The 16,903-nt window shown below is 46.7% G+C and overlaps 1 protein-coding gene and 1 long non-coding RNA gene across 3 annotated transcripts in view; one reads left to right on the top strand and one right to left on the bottom strand.

The window, feature by feature from the left end:
• The window catches only part of zswim8 (zinc finger, SWIM-type containing 8), a 204,509-nt gene that overhangs the window by 122,558 nt on the left and 65,048 nt on the right, over positions 1-16,903 (top strand). The gene's annotated exons all lie outside the window — the stretch shown is intronic.
• The window catches only part of LOC127610769 (uncharacterized), a 75,769-nt gene that overhangs the window by 45,276 nt on the left and 13,590 nt on the right, over positions 1-16,903 (bottom strand). The gene's annotated exons all lie outside the window — the stretch shown is intronic.

Below are 16,903 nucleotides of genomic sequence, written 5' to 3' on the forward strand. Positions count from 1 at the left end.
AGAGAGGTAAGGTGGCGCGAGATTATTCAGAGATTTGAAAACAAAGAGGAGGATCTTGAAAATAACTCTAAAATGAATGGGGAGCCAGTGAAGGGATGCCAGAGTAGGAGTTATATGCTCCCTCTTACGAGTACCAGTCAAGAGGCGAGCAGCGGCATTCTGGAACAGCTGAAGGCGCTTAATGGAGGACTGGCTGACTCCAAAGTACAGGGCATTGCAGTAATCCAGCCGGGATGTGACAAAGGCATGAATTACTGTCTCAAAGTGTTCATGTGTGTTGAGAACACAGGCCCTGTAGACTGCCATCCTGGTGTTGGTCGTCAACTTGCTGTTCTCCCACACGCGTTTGGTGAGCCGGGCAAGAGTTGTGGTGGCTTGGCCGATCCTTCTGTTCAGTTCAGGGTCCAAGTCAAGCGAGCGTCTGTCACCGTGGAGCCAAGGTAAGCAATTTCCTTGACCACATCCAGCTGGTAGTTGTTAATAGAGATGGTGGGTTGGCTCTCCGTGTCCTGACTCAAGATGTTGGTCTTCTTGAGACTGATGGTCAGCTCAAAGTCGCTGCACGCCCTCGAGAAACGATCCATGAGATGCTGAAGATGTTCTTCCTTGTGGGCAGTGACAGCAGCATCGTCCGCAAACACCATGTCTCTGATCAGGACTTTGCGGATCTTGGTCTTGGCCCTCAGCCTCGCCATGTTGTAGAGGCCGCTGTCAGAGCGAGTATGGAAGTAGAACCCTCAGTGGATTTCCCGAAAGCGTGCTTGAGCATGACAGCAAAGTAGATGCCGAAGAGGGTCGGAGCAAGTACACATCCCTGCTTGACACCGCTTTTCACTTCAAAAGAGGAAGATGTTACGGCGTCAAACTGGACGACACCCTTCATTCCGGAGGGGAAGGAACGAATGATGCTCAGCAGCCTCCCCGGGCAACCAATCCTGTCAAGGACTTTGAAGAGGCCGTCACGGCTCACAAGGTCGAAGGCCTTGGTCAGGTCAATGAAGGCAACATACAATGACTGGTTCTGCTCTCTTTTTTCTCCTGGAGCTGGTGGAGCGAGAAAATCATGTCGATGGTGGATCGTTCCGACCTGAAGCCACACTGTGATTCGGGGTACACCCTGTCAGCGAGCTTCTGGAGTCTGTTCAGGACCACTCGGGCGAAGAGTTTCCCCACGATGCTCAGTAAGGAGATGCCTCTGTAGCTGTTGCAGTCACTGCGGTCACCTTTGTTCTTGTAGAGGGTGATGATGTTACCGTCACGCATGTCTTGAGGTACCTCACCGTCTTCCCAGCACTGGCAGAGTATGTTGTGTTGGTGTGTGCAGCAGAGGTTCTTTGCCGGTCTTGATCACCTCTGCTGGGATACCGTCAAGGCCAGGAGCTTTCCCGATGGGCAGGCTGTCGATGGCTTTGCTGAGCTCCTCAATGCTTGGTAACTCGTCTAGCTCCCCCATGACGTGCAGGCGCTCAATAGACTCTATGGTGGCATCGGAGATGGTTGTTTCTTTACTGTAGAGGTCTGAGTAGTGCTCTACCCACCGCTCCATCTGCTTGCTCTTGCCTGTGATAGTCTCGTCTGTCTTCGTTTTGAAGGGGGGCTGTCTTGCTGTGTGAGGGACCTATGGCCTTCTTGATCCGTCATAGACTCCTCTGATGTTGCGGGTGTCTGCGGCTTGTTGGATGCCATCACAGAGATCCATCCAGTACTTATTGGCGCAGCACCTCGCTGTAGCCTGGAGTTGACTTCTGGTAGCTTGGAGAGCCTGCAGTGTGGACTGGGAGGGATGCTGGTGATGCTTCAGCAGTGCTGTGCGCTTCGCTTCCATTACGGCACTGAGTTCCGTCATGTTTGCCTCAAACCAGTCCTGGCGTTTCCTTGTTCTCTTGCCGAAGATGGAATAGGCAATGCCGTGAATGGTGTTGCGGAGTAGGTCCCACCTCTGGTCAGCGTTTCCTTCTGGTGGTTTCTTCTCCAGGGCGTCTTTCAGGTGAGTGCCTCCACAGTGTCCACATGGTTTGCCTTGGCTGTGGCTCGGTGCAGCTTCTTGGGCTGGAGTCGGATCTTGCAGCAGACCAAGGAGTGATCTGTGTCGCAGTCAGCGCTATGGTAGGAGTGTGTGGTGAGAATGCTGCTTAGCTGCTTGCGGTGGGTCCAAATGAGGTCCAGTTGGTGCCAGCGCTTTGAGCGGGCGTGGCGCCACGACACCTTGTGCTGCGGTTTTCTCTGGAAGAAGCTGTTGTTGTCACACAGTTCTTGAAGTGTGCACAGTTCCAGGAGACGTTGTCCGTTGTTGTTCACGTCACCCACTCCCTAAGGGCCGAGGCAACTGGGCCATGGTGTGAGGTCGGATCCAACGCGGGCGTTGAAGTCCACAAGAAGAACAAGTTGGTCGGTGGGTGGAACTTTCTGGATGGCTGCCGACAGCTGGTCATAAAACTTGTTTTTCGCCTCCTGCGTGGAGTATAGAGTAGGGGCGTAGATGCTGAATAGGGTGACAGTGCCGACTGTAGTGTGAAGTCGCAAGGTGAGAATCCTCTCAGACCCTTCTCCACCAGGCTCTATCATGCTCAGCAGGGAGTTCGTGACAGCGAAACCAACGCCGTGCTCTCTGGTCTCGTCGGCAGCTTTCCGACCAGTAGAAGGTGTAGTCTTTCTCCCGGAGAGATCCAGTTTTGGCGAGGCGGGTTTCTTGCAGCGCAGCAATGTCAATGCTGAGTCTCAGCAGCTCATTGTTGATCACTGCTGTCATGCGGGCATCGCTGATGTCCATTAGGTCTGACGTCAGACCGGTTGTCATTGTCCTGACATTCCATGTTGCAAGGGCTTGCTCCTTGTTGTGTTTCTTTTGTTGTTTCCTGGTGCATCGGTTTTACAGTCCACCTTTCAAAACATTCCTGGTCCTAATCCCTACGCACCCAGTAAGGACAGTGAATTGTGGCGGGGTAGCACCTTACTCTCCGGGGGCTGCCCGGCTTGACGCGGGCGGTAGCTACCCAGTGGGGGTACGAGGCCCCCTCCCACTGTCAGGAGTGACCCCTAGCGCCTAGCCGATTAATAATAATATAATAATAATACATTTTATTTATAAGCGCCTTTCAAGACACCCAAGGACACTTTACAATAACAAAAAACACAAAAGCACTGACTTATCACTGGTATCTGCCACTCCTCGTGTTGTGTCGTCACACGATGACACTGGAGTGTCCTCTCCAGGGCACAAGACTGGGCAGGTGTGTATGGAGGACCTGGCGTTGCCCATGCGCTAGGCCGTAGATTGTCCAAGGGAAGGGCGGGGCCCAAGCAGCTTGGTATCGACGTCGTCGCAGGAGTTGCCGGGACACGGAGAGAGTTTCACAATGCACCGCCCTAGGGACTCCAACTCCAGATTTGGCCTCTGGGTTTACGCCCCTTGCCGACCGAGGTTAAGAAGCTCCTCCCACCCCACGGGTCGCAACTCACGGCAAACGACTCGCTCCATTTGTCACCTCTTACGAACAGCAAGGGGGTGGTAGGGACCTATTCTACCCGACCCCCCACGGGGAAGCCAAGGATACGGATACGGTTAAATCTAAAAGCATATGCAATCACACAAAGGCCCAGTAGGGGCCCCATTATATTTTAAAGCTAAAGCCCATTGTGATACCATTATAAATCAGAACCAAGGTATGAAACAGTTTATAGATACCATTAAAATGTGGCTGACAAAGAATGTCACGGCCAATCAGAATTACACAACGCATCATGATACCATTAGAATTGATAAAGTGAGTGGCGTCCCTATGTACCAGCCAATGAAATGAAAGGGGTTGGCCCCACAAAACTCTATAAAACATGTGTTTTGTCCCTGGAGAATTTAGAGCTCTGATGTGAACATCTGTACCTCTCAGGGTTGTGATTGAATAAAACTCGCTTGTGACCAGCCTGTCACTTGGACTTTTGACTAAGTTTCTGATCAACTCCGGCCTTGAACTCAGAGACATCTGCTGCGTCCCCTGGTCTGCGGCTCAACGAAGAAAAATCTGTGTCGGCCCTGCTCCCTGCTGCCGACCCCCGTGAAAAGGCGAGAGGCCTCCGCGCGCTCCTTGCCTACATCTAACAATCAATTGTTAGAGTGACCTTAATTCACTGAACTAAAATTTGAGCTTTCAGCGGAAATGTTGAATGAATTCCATTGTTGAACTGGCCTAATCATTTCTGTGTTTATGTATGCAAAAATCTTTTAGATGAGTGTGATTTTCGACAAAGCGTTTTTCACAAAGGTTCCGCTGTCATTGGACCTCAAGTGCCACTAATTTAAGGGAGGTGGGTACACCCTAAACTAGTTGCCAGCCAATTGCAGGGCACACAGACAAGCAATAACCATTCACATTCACAATCACACATAGTAATGATTTACAGTGGTAGGAAACTGGAGTACTCTGTGAAAATCTATGTAGGCATTGGGAGAACAGGCCCATGACCTCTGCAATGTGAGGCGGACGTGCAAACCAGGCAACCGTCATGTCACAGAAAACACTGAGCAAAACAAAAAATATTTCACAAGTAATAATATTACATTTATTTGTAATGAACGTTTTGTATATATATAAAAAAAAATCTCATCTCACCCACTGGTTCATTTGTGCTGCTAGGCGCTCATGGAGTGCTGTGAGTTTCTTTAGCCAGTAAGTGTGGACCATGTCCGGGCCTGGTGCTTTCCAGTTCTTCATATCTGAGACTCTTTCCTGTATGTCTGCCACTGTTATGGTAACTGGGTTCTGTTCAGGGAGGTTGCTGTGCTCCTCTCTCAGGGTCACCAGCCACTGTGCACTGCTGTTATGTGCAACCTCCTTCTCCCATATGCCTGTCCAGTACCTTTCAGTTTCCAGTCTTGGTGGGTCAGCTCTGTTGTTAGGACCCTGCCACTGGGCGTACACTTTCGCAGGTTGTGTTGCGAACAGCCTGTTTATTCGTCTGGCCTCATTCTCTTTCGTGTACCGCTTTAGGTGGCTGGACAAGGCTTGGAGCCTTTGTTTGGCAGTTTCGAGTGCTTCACGTATGGTCATCTGGATGTACCTCTCGGGTATCGGCCTTTTCATCAAACCTCTCTGGGCCTCCGTCAATTGACTCACATCTTTCCGAGCCGCCTTGATCTTAGCCTCCAACCGTCTTTTCCATGGTGGGTGACGTATCTCATGGCTTCCATGGTCGCTCTTATAGCCAAGCATCTCAAGGATAACAGATGATGAAGCGTATATCAGCTCATTGGTTTCCGTGATCATCACGGTAGGGATCGCCCTCAGTGCTGCATTCACACTTTCCATGAGACTTTCAGGTGGTACTTCACATAGCCGTTGTAATCGGTTTGTAGGTTGCCCAGCTTTCATTCTCGCCATGATCTTAGCTTTCAGGTCAGTTGCTGCCTCGCTCAGCATTTCATTCATTGGGGCTGGCCTCCCAATCTCATCATCTGCATTCATTGGGGCTTGCCTCCCAATCTCTGGTATGACCTCCTCCTCTGATCTGGCAGCCTGAGGCCCTTCACCATGGAACCTGCGTTGTACCTCATAAATCTCAAGTTGTGACAGCAGTTGCCGTATGTGGATGTTGGAACACTGAGCTAATCGTTGTTTCATGGTCAACCGTGACTGTGGGTTTCGAAGTAACCATTTCGCCCACATTCTCTGCATGTAACCCCTCTGACTAGGGTTGCTTGAGTAGTAGCATTCCATCAGAGCCATGTTATCGCATCTCGCCCATCTCCGCTTTGTTCCAGTAGCCCATTTTTCATCAAGATGCTGTGGTTCCCCAGCACCTGACGCAGACCTTGTTTGGGCGGGCATATCTAAGCCGGCATGTCATTCATATTCTTGTCTCTCATCATTGTATGAGGTAGGCATTAGCATGAAGGATCTTGCCCAAGGACCTACACTGGATGGTGTTATGTGCTCCTTTTTTGCCCTATCTCCCGTATGCCAAACCGATGCCTTACCAACTGAGCTATCCAGCCGCTTATTGTTGATATATACATACATATATATTAGAGCTGTCAAACGATTAAAATATTTAATTAAAAATGCAACTGTCATAATTAACTCAAATGGACTAAAAAATTAATCGTGATTACTCACACTTTTTTTATCGTTTCTAAATTTCCTTTTACATTTTTTGTCCTATTTTTCCCCCATTTTAATGCTCTCATCAACATGGAATCATGAATCAGTTTTCTATGTGCCAAATGCAAATATTTACTGAAATAACAATTTCGATTTTCAATTTTCCATTAACATTTTTCACTTGGAGCAGTTATTCACACATAATCTCTCACACAATATTACTGTCCATCAACAACAGTGAAAACAATATTTTGTCACACAACAACCGCTTTAACAGCTTTTTTTATAAAATCAAAACAGAGCAATATAACATTATAAAGTGCACATCTAAGGTAAACTAGTACTCAGCCTATAGTAGATTTAAACCATGGTTGCGTGCTTCGTTTTTCTCAAGTTTACTTTGAACACAGCAGTCTGTTTCTGTATGTTTGTTGAAGAGTAACGAGACACCGGACACAGTGTTCATTATGTGCCGCTGTATTCAAAACTGCCCGCCGTACAAAAAAAGTGCACGCACTTCCCCGTGCTGCTGGGGCAAACCATTCTGAAAGGGGAGGGGGGTCACTCCCCCTAACACAGTCAGGCAATGTTGATTGTGTTGGTCCTTCTTGTGCGGAGGTCTCTCTACAGTTTTTGTATAGACCTCATTTCGAATGACTACACTTGGTTCGATGACAACACTGGAGACATTTTATTTTCGCGAGGTCGCTACCACTGTCAGACAAACAGAGGAGCTCCACCCGCTCTATTTATATGGACGCAGAACACTGTAACCTTCCACACTAAATAGTTCCAAACAAGTAACAATCGTGTCAGTGGCATACATCGTATAGCTGTATGATAAACAGAGAGAGAAGAGCAGGTAACTTTGGTCTTGTCAGTGGAGCAATCGCTCAACTTTTTAAAAGTAAACTTTGCTTTTCGGTGTCTCATGCTGCCGTGGCTGGCAAAACAGACATGGGCGTGGACTTCTGCAGCGCGCTTGTTGTTTTGTTCTGGTGTATTTATAGAGCAACGTAACATCCGCTCGTGACGTGTGCCGCGTTAATCTCGTGAGAAAAAAATTTAATCCCATTAAAATTCATTTCAATTAATGCCAATAAAAATGCGCTAAACTGACAGCTCTAATATATATATATATATATATATATATATATAATGTATATATACACATATATGTTTGTATTTCATTGGGACACTGCACATGAATACACTCAAGAATAAACTGTAAATGCAGTGGATGTAGCATAAATGCTAGTTTCCTGTGTGGTCCCAAGGCGGGTTTCTATAATAGCACAGTGTACCTATAAAACTTTAAAAGTGGGCAAACTGGCAAACCGGATCCGGCCCGTTGGTCTTTTTAATTCGGCCCGCCGTAGTTGTGTCGAAGATTGGTGCACAATTAAGGTTTGATTGCATTCATTTTATTTTGACTTGTAATGGCAGGTATTTCAACACCAGGTGGCAAGGTTACTTCAATTTGCAGAGCACAGGGAGGGAGGGGAAGACGAAGCAAGAGGGAGAGAGTAATGACCATTTAAGGGAAAGTGATATGTATCTGACTAAACGAAGCAGGTAACTAAGTACGAAACATTCAGGAGACGCCTGGAGTCGGAAAGACTCAAATCTTCGAGACTTTGAAAAACAAGGAAGCGATTCTTACTCAGTCTGATTCTGGCAATTTCCATGCTCAGAGTGAATTGCTTGTGGCTTGAGTAAATGAACATTTCCTCGAATGGTTTGATCATGTTAAAAACTTTCCGCAAACTGGAGCGCTAATAAGAGTCGGAGAGCAGTCAAATGTGTAGAGCGTGAACAACAGGGGGCTCAGTACACATCCTTCTTTATTTTCTATTTCCTTTTCTAACTTTTGGCCTGGCCCTCCACAATATTTTCTACTTCTCATTTGCCCCCCCCCCCTCCCGGGAAAATAATTGCCCACCCCTGCTCTAATGTACCGTATTTTCACGACTATTCGACGCACCGTACGGTTGGGCGCAGTCTCATTAATGGGTGATATTTCTGTATTTTACACATATACAGACCGCACTGTACCGATGGGTGCAGTTTTACAGTGGTAAAACATACGCCAGCTTAAACATACGGCATGCATGCGCGCACGCTAACACGTTAGCTTGAAGCATACGGTAGCATGCCAAGACATACAGATACAAGCAAAAAACACGTTTTTAAAAAGGCAACGAAAGCAGAACTGAGTTCGGGTCTATTTTATTTAGCCATCGTACAATGTTCTCACGTTTTTCGATCAATCATCACCCAGAAATCCATCAAAGTCCTCATCCTCTCTATCAGAAGCAGAGGACTGCACATCCCAGTTGTCATTGAACGCAATCACATGCTAAAGTGTGAGTTGCTACGCATTGCCGAGCGGAAAGAAGGAGCAGCAACAGCAAAGTCAACATTTCTCTCGTGTGAAGTTTTCCCACATTTCAAAGTAAAGAACAGAGCGAAACATGGTGGCAGCGCGTGTGTGTGTAGAAAGAATTGAACAATTATGCAAGTACCGTAATCCATCAAAAACGCCGCGTTCCCTCTCATCCATTGTTCCCATGCCGTTCGCAACTTTACTTTGAACGCCCGGTTGATGCCAATGTCCAGCGGTTGGAGTTCTTTAGTCAAGCCTCCGGGAATAACGGCAAGCTCAGAGTTCATTTGCTTGACTTGGTTTTTCACCGCTGCTGTGAGATGGGCACGCATGCCAAAAGCATAACCGATGGCTTTAAGTATGAACTGAGCTTCGTAGGCGTGTCTCTTTGAAATTTATTTTCAGGGGTTCTTAGAAACCAAAACCGGAGTTGTTTTGCAACAATGCACATTGCCACACTCTATACAAGTGTAGGTACTGACTTGCGGCGTCCCTTTAGCGTCCACTTACACGCCCACCCTTCACCGTGGACTGCTCCCCAGCTTGCCTGTCCTCTCTCTCTCTCCATATATGTATATATACACGCCCACCCTTCCCTGATTGGCCGACTTCTTTCCCGCATGCCTGGCCACAGTCACTTCCGCCTTTTCTCTATATAAACAGCGTGTCGGCTGTCAGTCAGATTTTGGAACTCAGCGCATATAAAGGACGCTCCGCACCATAAGGCGTCCTGTCCATTTTGGAGAAAATTGAAGACTTTTAATGGCGCCTTATAGTCGTGAAAATACGGTATATTGGCAACTTATTCCAGGGTTGCATTCCTCTTACAGAGGTAACCATTTATTGTTCTCAGTCCTTCACTGTTTCTCCTCTGAATGAATTTATCTAAAGTTGAGGGAGCAGGCTTATTTAAAACTTTGTAAATGAGAAAAGCATCCACAAAGATCTGGTGGCAATCCAGATCGAGAATGTGAAGTATTTTTAAAATGATACAATTGTGAAAATACATTGGTGTCCTGTCTAGTATTTTAACTGCCCTTTTGAAGAGTGACTTGAACAGTTTCTGTTGTGTGTATCCGAGTTGCGAAACGATAATTTTTTATGTGAAATTATCATTGCGTGCATATTGACTTGAGCTGTCGTAGAGGTTAGAAATGGTCTTTTTTTATTTGACAGATTGTATTTAATGTTTTTTTTTTTTTAACATGCGCTATGAATGATAGATTGGTGTCAATGACCACTGCCAGATACCGTATTGGCCCGAATATAAGACGGTGGTTATAGCCACGATGTTAGATGGCTGCAGATACCATTGAAGCGAATGCTGAACTTGACTCCCCAGGCCAAAGCGAACCCCGTTCATGAAGAATAAAAATAAAAATAGCGGTAGCACGAAGAAGAAAAATAAAAAATGTTGGAAATTAAATGCCCTGGACGGCGGTGAGGAGGACCAGCAGAGCCAGAGGATGAGAGTGAGGACAGTGACATCGAGCACAGCGAGGCAGAGGATGTTTGTGAGGAGTCATGTTCTGTCATGACAGATCTCAGCTATTCTCAAGTTTAACCAGTTTGCATTATTTCATTCCAATGTTTTTCCTTATTCAGATTTCTTTCAAGACTAGTTTGTTTCAAGACTACAGTTACAGTAAGACTTCACTTTGATGGTTAATGCAGTTAGTGCAATTTTGTTGTTTTATCACAATAGATTGGTTTATTTACATTTCAAAAACCAGAAGCAATTAATTTACGAATGTGATTGCACTTTAGTTTACATATTTAAATGTTCAGATATTAAGATGAACGAGCCAAAATATCATGCTTTTTCTCTCAAATATATTGTTCTAATAATTTGTTTACAACAGATGTACTGTCATTATTTTCTGTATAAAAAATAACTTGGTGTTCAAAAAAGTATTTTTTCCCAACTTGAGTCTTGAAAAAGAGGGGGTCGTCTTATAATCTTTATCCGGGCCAATACGGTGTTTGAAATTTTCTAAAATGTCAAGGCTCTCTCCATTAACCACGACAGACAGTTTCTGCTGCCTTACGAGAGAAGAACACAGTCTTTTTGGTATTGAGGTGTAAACTAAATTGACCAAGCCAGAGAGATACAGATGTCAGAGCTGCTGATAGTTTTGTTGCTTCTTGTTTTGATTTAGCATGGATATGTAGCACTGTGTCATCATATATTTGCAAATTAACATCAGGGCAGACTGGAGGTAGGTCGGTTACATAGAGACTGAACAAAATTGGGCCCAAGGCAGGCTGATATCTATGAACTCGATAGAAATCTAGAAATCTATGAACAAAATTGCATCATGTTTCGGTTAATTGTGGCATGTCTGGACATACTCAGTGCATAGGTGTCAGCCGTTTGGGCGGAGGGCCTTTTCTTGAGTAATCACGTCAAAGCAAGGGGGCGAACAGATGGAAGAAGGCTCGATTCAATCCCAGAGTGGGAATAGACAAATTGGGAACAAAGAGTTGTTGAATACCAAAAGACAGTTTGGGAACAGCTGTCGCGCTCAGGTGGGCATTTGTCATCAGCAAGGTCTGTGACTTGTGTATTTGGGTAGATTAGATCACTACCGAGGGGCCGGACTGGGGGGCTCGGTATGCAAATCTGTGCAGTGTCTTTCTTGTATTTTGCAATAAAAGTTCAAAACCGACGGAGACAGAGTCGAGTGTGTAAATTGGAGCTACTCAACCGTCGTTCGGTCTCAGAGATCCGCTCCTGTCGATATTGAAGACAATTTTCCTGTGTGCCGTGTCATTTTTTTAACTTTGTCTGAGAAAATCTCTGACACTGGCATGGGGAGAACATGCAAAGTCCACACAAGAAGGCCGTAGCCGGGATGGAACCCACGACTTCTGCACTGTGATGTCGACGCGCTAACCACTCGCTCACCGGGCCGTCACTTGGGATATTAATATGGCCAATAAGAAGACTGGTTTGTTTGGATCGTGAGTCCTAAATGAACTTGGGATAGCTGGTAGAGTCGAGAACTTCGCAATGGGGCATTTGGCAGTAAATCTGTTGCACAATCATAAGGTCGGTGTGAAGGCAATGATTGAGTGCGGTTTTTACTGAATACTTGGGGAAGGCCGTGGTAGATACTCAGAACTTTATCTGAATAGATGGATTCACGAGCAACATCAAGAGGTCCCCCTCTACCGCCTGTTGCCGACCGTAGGCAGTGCGCTTAACAGAACGGGCTCCAGTTCTCAATTGCGGGGCGGTCCCACAGGATGATCGGGTTCTGTGTTGTGTGCCCAGCAATATCGCGACCTGTCAACGTAATTCCTTAGTTAAACTGGGGTTGGTCATCGGCCCCAGAATCCCACCTGAGCCCAAAAAGGGAAACCCTGAGCCTGACCAAAAATATCTCCCTCCAGCTTGAGCCTCCTGGATGTGCGAGAGCCAGCTTTACCCTGCTGTCAATGATCAGTGCTGGTGTTGGTGTCTGACTCACAATTGCCCACATTAATAGATGGGCGTGACTGGCGTGAGGTCTGCTCGGGCAATTGGAAACCAGATGTCCCTAATGGCCACAGTAGAAGCAGACATGGACTTGAAGCTGGCGCGTTCTCCTCCGGTCCCAAGCATCCTCCATAGGTTCTTCGCCTGTGGTGGTAGTCCCAGCACGCTCACACTCTGGCTTGGGAGGTCGCAAAGTCTCTTGAATAGCAGGTGTCCCATCAGCATGGCGGAGTTCTGACTGGGCACGGAAGTGGTCCAAGTCAAGTCAAGTCTTTATTGTCAAACCTGTCCTCTACTCCACCTTTCTGATTTCTCTAACGCAAACGGTTGTCCAATCTTATAGCAAGACCGATGAGCGCCTCCATATTTGTGCTGTCATCATTAACTGCAAGTTCATCTTTCAAAGAAGAGCTCAACCCATGGCGAAAGATGACACACAGGCGCAGTCATGTTGTTTTATGCCAACACCAAGGAGGCATATACCCCCCCCCCCACCCCTTGGAAGAGGGGACCACAACTTGGTATTTCTCCAGTCTGTGTACAAACCCTTGGTGCACAGGCAACCAGCTGTGACCCGCATGGTCAGAAGATGGTCCACGGAGGCTGAAGAGGCTCTGCAGGACTGCTTCGACTCAACCAAGTGGGAGCTCTTCAACGACGTTCATGGGGAGGACATTGATTGTCTGACACCATCACGGACTATGTAATCGTTTGTGAGGGAAACACCGTACCCACCAAGACTGTACGGTGTTTTTCGAACAACAAACCATGGATTACTCCCGACATAAAGGCCCTCCTGAAGGAGAAGAAGAGGGCTTTTGTGTCAAGAAACAGAGAGGAGCTGAAGGCCATGCAGATCCAGCTGAGGAGAAAGATCAGAGAGGGGAAGAAAGCCTACAGGAAGAAAATGGAGGACCAGCTACAGGCCAGTAATGTCACTGGTGTCTGGAGGGGCCCGAAAACCATCTCAGGTCACAAAAGCCCACAAATATTGACTGAGAAGGACAAGGACTGGGCAGATGAACTGAACCGTTTTTCAACCGGTTCGTCGACCAGACGTCTGTCCCTCCCCCCAAACACCAGTAACCCCTGCAGCTGCACCTCTTTGATTTCTCCAGTGCCTTAAATACTATCCAGCCCAACCTACTGGGGGACAAGCTGTGGCACGCCGGAGTGGACCTACACCTCACATCATGGATTACCTCACAAACCCTCACATGTACCCTCACATATATATATTAGTATGTGAGGGCACAAAGCTGTGAGTTCGACAGGCTTCTCTGCAGCACTGGGTCGCCGCAGGGGACTGTACATGCTCCATTTCTGTTCACCCTCTACACCTCGGACTTCAGATACATCTCTCCAACCTTCAGAAGTTCTCTGACGACTCTGCGATTGTAGGCCTCATTACAGAGGGAGACGATCGGGAGTACAAGGGACTGACGAAGGACTTCATGGACTGGTGCCAGCAGAATCACCTCCAGAACAACCCCGGGAAAACGAAGGATTTTGTTGTGGATTTCTGCAGGAAACGGTCCTCACCTGCACTGATGAACATCCAAGGTACGGACAAAGAGAGGGTGATCTCTTCCAAGTACCGGGGTGTTCTTCTCAACAATAAACTTGACTGGTCTAACAACACAGATGCCCTGATCAGGAAGGGACAGAACCGCCTCTTCCTCCTCAGGAAACAGGTCTTTTGGGGTTCAGGGGTCCTTAAGAACATCTTTGACTCAGTGGTGGCTTCTGCCATCCATTTGGCATAGTCTGCAGGCCAGGCAGCATCTAAGACCGGAACAGAGAGACTGGACTGACTGGTCAGGACGGATAGTTCTGTCCTGCTCTGCTTCCTGGACACTCTGGAGAAGGTGGGCAACAGGAGGATGCTAGCAAAGCTAACCTTATGCAGCCAGCAGTCTCGCTGAGCCTCTTCAGCCTCTGTGGATGGACCATCTTCTGACCATGCGAGTCACAGCTGGCTGCCTGTGTACAAGGGGTCTGTACACAGGCTGGAGATGCACAGATGTTGTGGTCCACTCTTCCAAGAGGGGGGCAGGGGCTAGGGTGTATATGCCTCCTTGGTGTTGGCATAAAACAAGTCTACAATTTTATTGTCTCTTTTTAGTAGGGAGGACGACAGACAGATGTGGTTAAAGTCCCCAGAGATAATCAGCATGGCGGTGGGGATCTGTGTTTGTACACCTTTCACTACAGTCATCAGGGCATCCATCACATGCTGCATTGCCATTTGCCGACGGGGGAACATACACAGTCGCAGCTATGACGTGCAAAAATTTCCTTGGGCGGGAGAGCGGCCTGAGGCTAATGGCTAGTAGCTCAATGTCCCGGCTGAAGAGTTGCTCCTTGATGGTGATGTGCCCGAGATTACACCATCTACCGTTCACAAACACAGCCAGTCCCGCTCCTTTTCTCTTACCACTCCCTGCCTGTCCGCTCATACAAGTTGGAAGACTTCAACTTGGTGTGTGTGTCCGGAGTAACTGCTGTTAGCCATGACTCTGGCCAGTAGCCTGCTGTTAGCCCGCCAAGCTAACAGCTGGTCCTTACTGTAAACAGTGGGGTCATGTGTGCGAGCGAAATTTCAGGAAACGGTAAACTCGTCGTGGATCTGTAGGGGAGAGAATGGGGGTAGGGGCGTCGATAGAGTAGTTTCTGGTAGTGGTGGGTGTATGTGGGAAATGGGGGTGTCTTTTTCAAATCGGCAGAAAAACATGTTTCGTTCATCAGCAAGACCCTTATTGTTCACTGTTTGGGGGGATGGCATTCTATAGTTTGTGACTGCTTTCAGGCCATTCCACACAGATGCATAGTTGTTAGCACAGAACTGTTTTTTCAGTCTCTCTGCATAGCATTTCTTTGCGATGTTAATTTCCTTTGTCAATTGGTTTCGGGGGTGTTTGTACAGTGCCCGATCTCCACTTCTAAATGCGGCCTCTTTCTCTTTCCTGAGTTGCCTGAGTTTGGGAGTGAACCACGGCTTGTTATTGTTGAAGGAACGGAAGGACTTCGTTGGTACACACATGTCCTCACAGAAACTGATGTATGATGTTACAGTGTCTGTGTATTCATCCGGTGTGCCCGTTGAAGTTTCAAAGATGCCCCAAGAAGTGCAGTCTAAGCATTCTTGTCGAGCTAGCTTTGCTTCATCTGTCCATTTTTTTCACAGTCTTAACAACCGGTTTAACACATTTGAGTTTCTGTCTGTATGTGGGTATTAAGTATATTAAATTATGGTCAGAAAGACCCAGTGCAGTGCGGGGGGCGATCGATCGATATGAATTTTTGATTGTTGTATAGCAGTGTTCTAGAATGTTGCCTTCTCTGGTGAAACAGTCGATGTGCTGCTTATATCTGGGAAGTTCACGGTTAAGATGTGCTCCTGGGTAAGCTGTTTTCCAGGGCTACCCCGGAGCAAATTTGCACGTGTGACCGCTCCACTGGCGCAGCTCTGGCGTAGCACCAGAGCAAATGTTGCCGTGTGAACACCCCTAATGTTTCCTGTTCCGCCTCACCACCACTTAAAACTAAAACGAAAGTACAATAGAAGGAAAACACTCGCACGCCACACCACAAACACACATACGGGCACAGTGAAATCACGTTGATCACACAGGAGATATTCCATTGCGTACAGTCAAATAGTGTGCTGTGATTTTTAGGGGAAATGATTTTTGGGTACCGCACCAATGAACCCACAGAAACGACACACTACTGAATACGATTGTTACCGTTAAATCCTCAGGCCTGTAATTATTGCATTTCACTTTATTTGGCACATTGAAACGTCTAGAGGTTGCAGTTGTCTCATTGTGGGATTGTCCTTCCTCCAGCAATGCCAGGTTGAGATGAAAGGGGATATCCCGGAGTGATGCCGTTTAGAGAAAAAGCCATTTTGAGGTGTTTTGGTTGCCTCGAAGCCTGGAAATTTTGCTCCATGAGTTGATGGATGTTCAAGTTGTCTGAAAAAAAATGTTTGAATCAACACAGAATTTAAAAAGTTGCATGGATTTTCAGCATGTGTAGGTCTTGTGTGACGGTTGTGTGGCTGTCAGGGTCTTCGCTACACTATGCTCAAGAACAGATAATTTATGCATATGCTCAGGTATGCTCAGATGAGGGATTCATTCTCATGGGTTTATGTCTGTTACCAACAAAGATAAATAGCAGTTAATAGCAAATGCAAATTAATATTATTTGTATCGCCCTTACTCAGGAAAGAGTCTCAAACGACTTCATAGTTGGAGTGTGTAGAGGACAGGGCCATACCGGTCGATGTAAATGTATTGGGTGTACATTGATTGGCTGATCAATAATCAGTGTGCATGTTAAATGGGCATCCTGCTGGGATAATGAAACAATATACTTACTTTGAGGAAGGTCCATCGACCCCGCCCCGAATATCAAAATATTTAGGGTTAGCAGATTCCATCTTGAGTTGTAAAATTGTGCACTTTCGCGTATTATTATGACACACTGGTGGCGCAGGTTGATGCCCATAAAAATGCTACTGGTTAGACATATCCGTCACTGATTGTGAAATTAATCCGAATGAAAATCTGGTGATGTTTTTTCAGAACCACCCCCTACTTACCCCACATCCATCACCCCCATTGACCCCACTTGCCTGAAAAAAAGAGTAAGCTCTAAATCCCCATGCATGGAAAACGAAGATGTTGAGAAGGGATTCCATGTGAGGGTAGAAATGTGTGAAAACTCATTAAACCTGTAACACATTTCAGGCCTGGCAAAAAAATTTAATATCCATGAAAGAGGTTAATTGTGCCAAATTCCAATTCCAATGTGCCAATACCCCAACGTCCCAGTATCCGATACTCTGTGCCAATACTCCAATTTGTCCGAGGTTGAAAACAGAATAATAACAGTATTTCCATTCATTTCAATCATGAAATTTGGTTTGAG

This window comes from Hippocampus zosterae, chromosome 11 (genome assembly GCF_025434085.1).
Source record: "Hippocampus zosterae strain Florida chromosome 11, ASM2543408v3, whole genome shotgun sequence".
Classification (NCBI taxonomy): Eukaryota; Metazoa; Chordata; class Actinopteri; order Syngnathiformes; family Syngnathidae; genus Hippocampus; species Hippocampus zosterae.